The sequence below is a fragment of the Triticum urartu genome, chromosome 2A, assembly GCF_056163025.1.
Source record: "Triticum urartu cultivar PI428250 chromosome 2A, HENAU_Tu73, whole genome shotgun sequence".
In the NCBI taxonomy this organism is placed as follows: domain Eukaryota; kingdom Viridiplantae; phylum Streptophyta; class Magnoliopsida; order Poales; family Poaceae; genus Triticum; species Triticum urartu.
In genome coordinates this window covers 703,622,887-703,635,197 of record NC_141874.1, presented here as the reverse complement: position 1 = coordinate 703,635,197, position 12,311 = coordinate 703,622,887, and the positions used below count along the sequence as shown (strand labels likewise).

The 12,311-nt window shown below is 44.7% G+C and overlaps 1 pseudogene; it reads right to left on the bottom strand.

Moving 5' to 3' along the window:
* Positions 1–1,996: 1,996 nt before the first annotated feature.
* Positions 1,997–3,247, bottom strand: LOC125534205 (very-long-chain 3-oxoacyl-CoA reductase 1 pseudogene; annotated as a pseudogene).
* Between the last annotated feature and the right edge of the window lie 9,064 nt (positions 3,248–12,311).

The following is a 12,311-nucleotide window of genomic DNA, read 5'->3' as shown; positions in this document are numbered from 1 at the left end:
GAGCTGCTGCTGTCTTCCTCATCCCGGCTTGCGGCGTGCACCGCAGGTCGGGACAGTAGGCCTCCGAAACCGCACCTCTTTGAGTCCTGTACGGGAGAAGGGTGATAAGGTTTTTGGGGAGCGCTCTGCGCGACTACTGGCTTCTTCATCACGGACTCCGACGACTACTTCCCCGACGACAACTTCTTCCCCGACGTCGACTACCTCAGCAACGACATGGCTGGAGAGGATGTCGACCCCAAGTCCAGTGCTTCTGCTGCTGCTGTCCCGTATGTGTTCTTCTTCTTTCTGTCAGATGTCCTGCCACAGTTTCTCGTACTAGTTCTTGCCCTACATGTGTTAGGTTCTACTCCATATATGCAACATGATCTAGTGTCTGTCCTAGATGTGTTCAGTTCAAGTTCATATATGCAGATGCTATTTACTTTCTCTCCGTCAGATTGCATGACTTGCTTTATCGCAGCTATATTAGTCATGCTTTATCTAATATTTCTATTAATAAAATCATTTGGTAAATTGCTCATATTTCCAACAGGTTCATGGCTAATTTTTTTTTCAACGGTTCAGTTCAACAATTCAATAATTCAATTTTCACAGGGAGCAAGACCACCTTAGGATCAGAGAAATGGTTAACACAGAGATATTAAAAAATGATGCAATAAAATAATACTATCTAATATCCATCTTGTTTGCAGGAATTTACAGCTGGATAAGAAATTTGGTTGATAGATAAATAACTGAACTGAATTTCTGTTGCATTGCAGTATGAAGTAGACATTCAGAGAGTTTTGGACTTGGTAGCTTCGTCATGCGGAGGGAGGCGGCCTAGAGCGGGATCATGGCTAGCTCTGACCATGCCTTATGCATGGATGAACTGATATGCTACACACGAATAGATATCGTGAGTTACCTGCGAGAGAGGTGGCGACCTCGATGATGGCCGGAGCTAGCCCGACTGCATAGATGCTCGCCATGGCCGTAGGTTGGTGGGGAGCAGGCCCTGCAGGGCCGGTGCGGCGTTGCAGGGAGGAGGAAAGAGAACGACAGGATCGAAGCTCCCGGTAGCGGTTGGTGTAGGGATCCGGCGTGCGTTTGTGTTCGGTGGCGGGATCCTGGCGCATGCGGAGTGAGGCGGCCTGGAGCGGGATCCTGGTGTGCCGTGGCGGGAAGCAACGGTAGAGAGAGGGAGGCAGTGGGGTGGGTTATCTAATTTACTTTACCTGTTCGGAAAATCGGAACCCTCTCCTAGATAGGATGCGGCAGTATTCTTTTACTGGGAACAAAATAGTTCTATCCTATACATATGCCATTAAATTCATTTACAAAGCAGTTTATTACTCCCTCCATTCCCTTATACAAGGTCGCTATAAAAAAAATACAATTTGCATCTATACAAGGTCGATAACAATAAACGAAGCAAAAATTAATGATGTTTCCTCATACTCCCTCCGGTCCTCTTTACTCCGCATATAAGATTTGTTTGAAGTCAAACTTCGTAATTTTGATCAACTTTATAGAAAAATATACTAAAATTTACAATACAAAATCAATATTGTTAGATGCATCATGAATTTAATTTTCATATTATATAATCTTAGTATTGTAGATGTTGATAATTTTCCATATAAATTTGGTCAAACTTTACAAAGTTTGGCTTCAGACAATTCTTATATGCGATATAAAAAGAACATAAGCTACTTCCTTCCCATTCCTTCCTTGCATGCTTGCGGCGTATTGATGGTCCCGGTTAACCAAGAGAAAAGTTGGCTTGCAAAATATAGTCATTAAATTTTATCTTGGTATTGTATAATCTGAATTTGTGGCCTTATATAAAGAAATTGAGGAAGTATGATATATAACACATATTGCGTTGATCAAATTGAGGATATAAAGATACACGTGCGTCTTACAAATAAGAAGGAAGAGAGTGGAGCAGTATACAAAGAGCGAATTATTATTTTTCCAATAATTTGGATTGCTTATCACATGTGTCACGTGGTACAAAGAGCGGATTATTAATTAGCATACATCTTGGTATAATTTAGACGAAAATTGACCCAACGACATGTACATTTTCCCATTTTATTTTTCTTTATCCAAAGTACACCATTACCATAACCATGCATATGTCATGCTTTAGAATATAGAAGTATGAATTGCACGAAATTTGATCGGAATGCATATACGCATGATTTTAAGCTGCCTCCATAATCCATATGATAAGTCCAGATCGGCCAGCGACCATGCATGAATGTACACATGACGAGTGATATCACGCGAGCTTCGGCCGGAGGATGGCCCTGTGCTTGAGATGCTGCCGGAGGCGGTACCAGTCGTGAACTGCGTCGGGGACAAGGCCGGCGAGGAACCACTGCAGCTGCTGGGACGCGTCGGGCACACAGAGCACACCGTGGCCGATCCACCGCGCCGCGTCCCGGGCGTACGCGTCGGCGGTCGCCACGAACGCCGGGAACGTCATGGTGGCCTTTATTGCCGGCGACAGCATGCCGGTGTGCACGTAGAACGGGACCTGGCACTGCACGTCGATGCCCCTGTGCTTGTACTCCACGCTGAGGCACCGCGTCAGGTGCTGCACGTACCGTTTTGTGGCGCTGTAGACGGTGTAGAGCGGGAAGGAGGGCACGGCCACCGTGGACCCGGACCCGACGTTGACAATGGCGCCCCTCCCCCGCTCCAGCATCCCCGGCAGCACTGCCGCCGTCACCTCTGTGAGCGCCATCACGTTCACCAGCACCATCCTCGCCAGCCGCTCCACGTCCGCCTCGTGGACGTACAGCGCGCCCGGCCGATTCACGGCGGCGTTGTTCACCAGTAGCCCCACGTCCAGCCCCTCTGTGGCCTCTTTGAGCCGCCCCATCGACTCGTCGCCGGCGGCGGTGCCGACGAGAGAGAGGTCGAATACCACGGTCTTGGTCTCCACCCCGGGGTGGGCCTCGTGGAGGGCAGCCGAGACGTATTGCAGGTTGGCCGCGTCGAGGTCGAGGAGGACGAGGCTGATGCCACGGCGGGCGAGCTCCATGGCCATGGATCGGCCTAGCCCCGTGGTTGGGCCGGTAACGACCGCCCACGAGCCGTAGTGGCGGCGGAGGTTGATGGGCCGGCGGAGGCAGAGGGCGAGGTGGGCAAGGAGACGGAGGCAGGCAGCGGACAGGTACATGGCGCCTAATCCGGCCAGGGAGACGAACCAGACCTGCACTGCCGCCGCCATGTCGCAGCTAGCTCCGACCGCTCGGAATTAGTTTGCTACTCCATGCTGCCCCAGTGGCCCCTATATATCTCTTCTTCCCATCAACCCAATCACCGTTATGGATCGTGGCCCGCAATCACACCAATCGACATTGGTGTTCTCTAGAATAACTGAATCAACGTGACAAGCAACTATTACCTCCGTCCCAAATTATTTGTCTTAAATTTGTCTTATACTTATACGAATGTATCTAGACACGAGACAAAAAAAATATAGGATGGAGTCAGTCTGAGGCAAGAAAGCAATCACTTTAATTGCAACTAACTCATCTTAGAGCATGTTTAATAAGATATAGTCAGCTGGTTATAAGGATTAAACAATTATATTTGTGTTGACTTGGATGAGAGAGAAGAGAAAAGAAAAAGGAAGCTAATTTTAAATTAACAGCCGGCTGCAAGGCGAACTCCAAAAAATATTATAAGAGTGTATGACGGGTCATGCATTAATAAAGTAGTACTACTTAGCAACTACTCCCTTCGTCTCATAGCTTGCAAAATGCTCTTATATTATGGACGAAGGGAGTAGCTATCATACATGTTGGTTATTAGATTGACTATATGTAACATGATAACCCATATAGCCAGTTGTTAGGCAATACTATTACACACGCTCTTACACCACACCAGAGCACATCATCGTCAGAGCTTGTGGGGATCGGACGGAGATGAGAAGAAGACAATATATTCAATAAGATGCTGACGCACGGGACCCACTTGCTAGTAATGAAAAGTGTTGGCCAAAAATTATTGGTCGCATAACACGGTAAATGAAGTAATTTCAGTTTTCAATTCGACCAAATGACCAAACATTTCACTTGATTTCGGTAACAATATGACCAAGTATTTTGAATTTTTGAAAATAATTTGAATCCATGTGTTCTACTGTAATGATAGAAATATTTTGACCAAAAGGCAACTATCTTAGTATCTGTGTAAATGATTGAAACTTCAGAAATTTCAATGAGATTTTCATTTGCACTAGTTAAAACAATATCTATTGGCGCCTGGATAGTTGGGGCTATGGGCCCTCTATAATTATCTTTTCTCCTTGTAGTAATATTCTGCCGTCGATCAGAAACAATAATAACACGTTGCCTTGGATGTATCAGAGCATCTACAATCGCAAATCCAGCCTCAAACGCCTACAGACGCGCCTGAGCGTGTCCATGGACAGTGATCGGACAATACACAAAAAGTTGATTCCACAACAAAAACACCATTTCTAAATCACCAATTCTAAATTATTACATGGAACGTAAAATCCAATCTAAGCGGAGCTCCGCTGGCTCCACCGTGCTCATATCCGGCGGCCGGCGGCGCCCCTCGAAGTGTTGATCCGGTCACCGACGAGGTAGAGTAGGACATGAGACATGGACCGGCTGACGGAACTCAAGGCGTCACCATCTACCATGCCCTGCTCTTTCTCGTCGGGGTTCGGAACCTTTACGATGCCGGTGGATGTAAGATCGATGATGGATCTGTCTTGGGAGGAGCCGGTGACGTCAATCACAACGCGGTTTGTGGCGCCCAGGGTGGCCATGCACCACGCGGGGCACCAAAGAATGCGACCCTGCCTCGCCAACGTCCTCTACGATGAGGGGTGTTGCCGCCTCCCACCCCCGCTGCCTCGTACAGCGGGCACGTCGCGCCGTATTTGTGTTGGCAGATGTCTTTGGGTTCACCTTCCCCTCGGCGCGCCAACGAAACGGTTGCGCATCCGCCGGCCTGTTCGGACGCCAGACGGACCGCAACGTCTCCGGTGAGGCAGCGGTGACACACTTTCTGCCGGACCCATGCGCCATTTGGGGTGACGCAATGGATTTCAGGCGGAATGAGTCCGAGCGCTACCGTCGGGCGGGCTCCTCCCAGGAGCGGCGGAGCGCGAGACAGATGGTCATCTCCTCCTCAGAGCCTCGTGGGATGAGTTTCGGGTCAACGAATCTGAAGGTGTAGGATTCGAATCTGCTGCCCGCCATGCTGAAGTGGGTAAAAAATCGTCGGACGGAAGCTTGTGGGCGGAGGGAGTGGACGGGAGGAGAGGAAAGTGGAGTGAAATGCGGCTGAAGTTTTGGTTGGAGGTGCGGATAGGATCATTTTATGTGGGGTCAGGTGAACCAGTATGGGCCGGATCCAACGTAAGGGGCACATCCGGACGTTCCTTATATCTGTCAGATTTAGACTGGATACAGGGAATGCCAGTCAAGTCCTATCGAGCGTGTATTTGGTTGATCGAGGGTCATGTACAATACATACTAGTGTTTGGATGAGAACATGTCCGTTACAAAATGCCATCCTGGGAAACTAGTACTCCAGATGATCAGGATTTAGGGTACACATGTGGATAATCTCATAGGTGCCGTTTGGTTTGGACTCAATTAAGCCTATTAATAACGTGACGTCCAAATTGGCCTGTGTATGGACCAAGGCATCATTCTCAAAATCACCAGCCGCAGACTGCGAGCTATATGTGCACGCAGGGCCTGTCAGGCTATAAATATAGACGGATGACACACGCAGAAAGAGAGAGCAAGCGAAGCGACGTGTGAGATGGTGTGCGTACGTGTAAGGTAGATTCTGACTCACTGAAGGCAGCTTATAACCACCAAGTATTCACTTAAACCAACGTGGCAACGCCACATTTCAGTCTTGGTCGTTTCAAGAGGCAGAACAAGAAATTCTCGACTCTTCGCCAGGAAACACGAGGCCTGTGGAGGGGTGGCGTCAGGAAGAAAGAACATGCATGGACTCCGTTGGGGCATTGTCCACAACCACACAGCTTGGGCACGTACGCCGCCTTTGCACCATGGGTCAAGAGAGTGTCTGGCACATTATTACACGCAAGCAAACGAAAAGGAAATAGACTGTAGTGTTACATCGTGACAGTCAGGTACAGCTGCGCTTGGGTAGAAAATTTCTCCCTCGAAAAGTAGCAACTCGCGTAGAGGTCCCCCAAGAAAATCTCGTGCGTCTTGCCTCACCAAAACTTACAGCTATGTTTATCATCTATTTCTTCCTTCCAAAAATACTTATCATCAAAATGAATAAAACAGAATGTATTTTAATTTTAAATACATATTTTTTAATCTATTTTAATGACAAATATTTTCAAACGGAGAAAGTATATCACTACTAGTAAGATAGTTACAACATAGGAGTTTTAGATGTCTAAAGTATGCACGAATAACAACGGCACAATAAATTAGGGTATACCCAACGCCGACCCTCAAATCAGACACAATATCTGTCTGTGGATAGGAGGCAGCCCACGAACACGGATGCGGGAGCCGGCCATCTAACGCTATCCCTTAAATTCCGCTAGTATGGTAAATTTGAAATTCAAATCCGTTCGACCACATAAAGCGTGCCGGATCACAACCAAAAGGAGCAGGTATGCATAGTTTTTACATGCCGAAAGAAGATTGCATTTTCATGCCTTGCTGGACATGCAATCCGATCCTTCATGCTCAATCTGCCATTGCTGCATCTACCTCCTTCTCCGTCGTCTCGGCCACCTCCCTATCCGCCGCTGCCTTCTCCTCTGCTTTCAATTCTTCCTTATGCCGCCTCAACATCTTAAAACGGATGGCCTGCACAATCATCCTCATATCATTTGGTTCCTGTTTATGGGAAAAAGGCGAGAACTTGGTGGAAAGCGGCGGGATGGAAGAGAGGAGTGGATATTTTGCTGCGGAAACAATGCGGCCAGCTACAAAAGCGCGGGCTTCGCCTCAATTTCGGGTGGGACGGGGGTGTCGGAGTCCTACGTTGTTCGGGTTCGGAGTCCCGCAAAGCCCGCCTCGTTCGATTTCGATTTGCAAGGAAATTGTGGTCCGGACAGCTCTGCGGACCGATGACGGTCGGCGGTAGATGACTTGCAGGGTTCGTACAACCGCGTCCAAACGTAAACGGGCGGTTTGGGGGTCGGCTTGGAGATGCCCTTATAACAGAAAAAAATCTAGATAAGTTTAGTATCATATATGCATGGCGTAAACGTAGATTTAGTTCCCTTAGTTCATCGCGTTGAAAACTAAATTATAGCTACAAAAATATTGGAAGACTGCATGGTATAATTCTATACAAAACTCGTATGAAATATACCCATCACAATTGTCTTTAGGTATCTCGTATTCAAGTTTTGAGTAGCTAGTATATTCAATCTTCAAAGACAAATGAAATTTATGAAGTCGTGTCATAGCCTTGAACATCACATAAAGTAAAAGTAAATGGCAATTCTTTAGAAGGAAAAAACATGGGAATTAATTAGTAGAAGAGTCTAAAACATATGCGAAGTGTCTCTGATGAGGTTTGTGCATATTTATGCACTTTAAATCATAAAGTAAGAAAAAAAGGAATGATAATTCAGGTAGAAGATTTTTTTGGGATAATTTTAGTATGGAAGGTTATAGAACAAAGAGGAGGCCTTAAGTTTTGTGGTTTGTGTATATTGTGCGCTCTAAATCACAAAGTAAAAAAATAAGGGGATTTATTTAGGAGATTCTTTTAAATAATAAAAATGGAAGATTATAGAACAAAGGAGAAGTGCTTGTGTCTTGATGTTTGGGAATTGTGATTAAACTCAACCATGGAATTTTCTAGATAATACACATGGCAAAATCCAGTGGAGTGAACACGATATCCAACGGCCAATAGTATTTGAATTTTCCACCTCTGTACTGTCGGATTGGCTTCATACAATGATTAATATTCAAAGTAATTTGTTCAACATATATTTATATAAATATAATGTGACAATAACTTCAAATATTAGATGTCGGAATCTTTGGAAAAAATACATTAGGCGCTGGATATTGACGGGCAGGGCAGAATCCGATAATGGTTTGGTCGTAAACTGGGTATTCAAGTCTGGTCCTTTGTTTTTCTTTTGCAAAAAAAAACAGTTTGATCTTTCATTTTACTGTTTAGTTGAAATGGGCTGAGATGGGAGAAAACTTTGGTTCTTTTTTAGAAACATAAGTATTTTTTTATACTCATAACTATTACAGGTACACTTATTTGAATCTAAGATCCAAAAAAATCAAAGTAATTCCTATGACTAATAATTACAATGAAATCTCTTGGAAATATCTCCTTCGTTGTATCAACTCTGCAAGACGAAATGCTCCAACACTTCGGTAAAGAGAATGCAGTTAGATCGAAGCAACGGTGTTGTCACTCTCTCACACCCCACGAACTTGATTACTAGTAAAGGTTAGTCTTGAGTATTCCATCCAAAATATGAAAAGCTTTGAGCCATTACGTACCGTACTTGGATCAATGAGTATCCCCTAGACGTGCAGACCATCGAATCACAATATCTTCACCATGGTGTAGACGAAATATTTCAACCCTAGATAGAATCAAACCAACAAAAGAAGCTTGACACAATAATATAAACTCATCATATTTAAATAAAATCAGATCTTTTTTTCGAAAAGGAGCCTCTTCATCTGAATGATGCATACGGCTAATATTATTAAAAAGCAAAATATCCAACATCAATATCCAAGTCTCGACCAATAAAGGTAAAAGGCTCCACCAGAGCTAAACAGAAATAAGAAAAAGCCACAACCGGCTAGCATACAAAGAGAATAGCACTACATGCCTATCCTATTACATGACCGCCATCCAAACCGGTTGAAAATACTCCGTGCTACCATCTCCCATCGGGTAGACGCAGTAACCAAACGCTCCCTGGCCTCCGTCGGAGTGAGTAGCGACCACATACGGATCAACGCAGTGGCCTTGAATATAACCTGCAAAAAATGAATATTTGTTGTTCTGTTAAAAACCAAATCATTTCTGCAATTCCAGACTGCCCATAATAAAGCACACACTCCCACACGAATGAGTCTCGTTGTCTCAAAATTTATCCCATCAAGACACGTCCCAAATAACGTATTGATGGAATTCGGTGGAGTGATGTTAAAAGCTATGTGGACCGACCACCACAATTTTTTTGCCAAAGGACAATCCAGAAAGAGATGATCGATGGATTCGTGTTGGTCGCAGAAACTACATCTGGTAGATCCTGTCCAATTGCGTTTTACTGAATTATCCTTCGTTAAAATAACTTGTTTATGCACAAACCACATAAACACTTTGATTTTCAAAGGAGCTTTGACTTTCCAAAGATGTTTCGATCGAGGAATCACACTAGAGTTGATAACATCCAAATACATGGATTTAACTGAAAATTCGCCATTCTTAGTTAGTTTCCAGCACAACTGATCGGGCAGTTGAGACAGCTGAACATCCATTAATCTTCGGACAAGATTGAGCCACGCTTCCCAACGGGCCCCCACTAGCGTCGTCCTAAACTGGATATTAAGCGGAATGGACTGCATCACTGTTGCAACGCAGGCATCTCTACGCTGGACGATATTATACAAGGAAGGATATTGGAGTGCGAGGGGCGTCTCCCCTAGCCATGTATCCTCCCAAAAACTCGTAGCAGTACCGTTTCCCACTATGAATCTTGTCCTATTGAAAAAGAGTGATTTAACTCTCATCAGTCCTTTCCAAAAAGGCAAATCAGTCGGCCTCACTGTCACCTGGGATAAGGTTCTGGAGTGAAGGTACTTGTTCCGCAAGATCTGAGCCCAAGTGGCCTCCGTCTCGACAGAAAGCTTAAATAGCTACTTGCTAAGGAGACATCTGTTCTTTACTTCCAGATTCTCAATACCAAGACCCCCTTGGTTTTTTGGCCTATAGATGATATCCCATTTAGCAAGTATGTATTTTCGCTTAACATCATCACTCTGCCAAAAGAATCTTGATCGATAGAAATCTAGCCTCTTCCGGACTCCCACCGGAACCTCGAAGAACGAGAGAAGAAACATGGGCATACTCGTGAGGACCAAATTAATTAGAATTAATCGTCCTCCGTATGACATCAGCTTGCCTTTCCAGCAACTCAATTTCTTCTCAAAGTGATCCTCAATACACTTCCATTCTCTGTTGGTTAGCTTACGATGGTGAATTGGTATACCTAAATACGTAAAAGGTAGAGCCCCCAATTCACACCCGAACAATTGCTTGTACGCATCTTGTTCATCTTTAGCTCTTCCGAAACAGAACAACTCGCTCTTGTGGAAGTTAATCTTTAACCCGGACAATTGTTCGAACAAGCTTAACACGAGCTTCATGTTGCGGGCTTTAGCCAAGTCGTGCTACATGAAGATGATGGTATCATCGGCATACTGTAGAATGGATACACCTCCGTCTACTAAGTGCGGGACGAGGCCTCCTACCTGACATACATCCTTGGCCCTTCCTATAAGAATTGCCAACATATCAGCCACTATGTTGAAGAGGACAGGAGACATCGGATCCCCTTGCCTCAGTCCTTTGTGGGTTTGGAAATAGTGTCCTATGTCATCATTCACTTTAATTCCAACACTCCCTTTTTGCGTGAAGGAGTCTACCTAGTGTCTCCAGGCGTGATCAAAACCTTTCATACGCAAAGCCTGCTGAAGGAATGGCCATTTGACCTTGTCGTATGCCTTCTGAAAGTCCACTTTGAAAACTACTCCATCTAGTTTTTTTGAGTGGATCTCATGGAGTGTTTCATGCAAAACGACAACCCCTTCCAGGATGTTTCTGTCTGGCATGAAAGCAGTCTGGGACGGCTTCACCACGGAGTGCATGATTTGCGTAAGTCTATTAGTCCTGACCTTGGTGAAAATTTTGAAAATTACATTAAGAAGACAGATGGGCCGGAACTGCTCAATACAAACAGCCTCTGTCTTCTTGGGGAGTAAAGTAATCGTTCCAAAATTAAGTTGAAACAACTGAAGCTGTCCAGAGAAAAGATCATAGAACATTGGGAGTAAATCCCCTTTGATGATGTGCCAACATTTTTTATGAAACTCTGCCGGGAAGCCATCCGGCCCGGGAGCCTTATTGTTCTTTGCTACCTCTTGAGCACCGCGTTGGTTTTCCCTTAAAGAGGAAAGGGTGATGCAGCAGAGCAGCGTAAGTATTTCCCTCAGTTTTTGAGAACCAAGGTATCAATCCAGTAGGAGGCCACGCACGAGTCCCTCGCACCTACACAAACAAATAAACTCCTCGCAACCAACACGTTAAAGGGGTTGTCAATCCCTTCACGGTCACCTACGAGAGTGAGATCTGATAGATATGATAAGATAATATTTTTGGTATTTTTATGATAAAGATAAATAAAGATGCAAGTAAAATAAATGGCAAAGGAAATAAGTAAATATTGGAAGATTAATATGATGGAAAATAGACCCGGGGCCATAGGTTTCACTAGAGGCTTCTCTTGAGAGCATAAGTATTACGGTGGGTAAACAAATTACTGTTGAGCAATTGATCGAATTGAGCATAGTTATGAGAATATCTAGGTATGATCATGTATATAGGCATCACATCCGAGACAAGTAGACCGACTCCTTCCTGCATCTACTACTATTAGACCACACATCGACTGTTGTCCAGCATGCATCTAGAGTATTAAGTTCAAGAGAACAGAGTAACGCTTTAAGCAAGATGACATGATGTAGAGGGGTAAACTCATGCAATATGATATAAACCCCATCTTGTTATCCTCGATGGCAACAATACAATACATGCCTTGCTGCCCCTACTGTCACTGGGAAAGGACACCGCAAGATTGAACCCAAAGCTAAGCACTTCTCCCATTGCAAGAAAGATCAATCTAGTAGGACAAACCAAACTGATAATTCAAAGAGACTTGCAAAGAATAACCAATCATACATAAAAGAATTAAGATAAGATTCAAATATTGTTCATAGATAAACTTGATCATAAACCCACAATTCATCGATCTCAACAACCACACCGCAAAAGAAGATTACATCGAATAGATCTCCACAAGAGAGGGGGAGAACTTTGTATTGAGATCCAAAAAGAGAGAAGAAGCCATCTAGCTAATAACTATGGACCCGTAGGTCTGAAGTAAACTACTCACACCTCATCGGATGGGCTATGGTGTTGATGTAGGAGCCCTCCGTGATCGATGCCCCCTCCGGCGGAGCTTCGGAAAAGGCCCCAAGATGGGATCT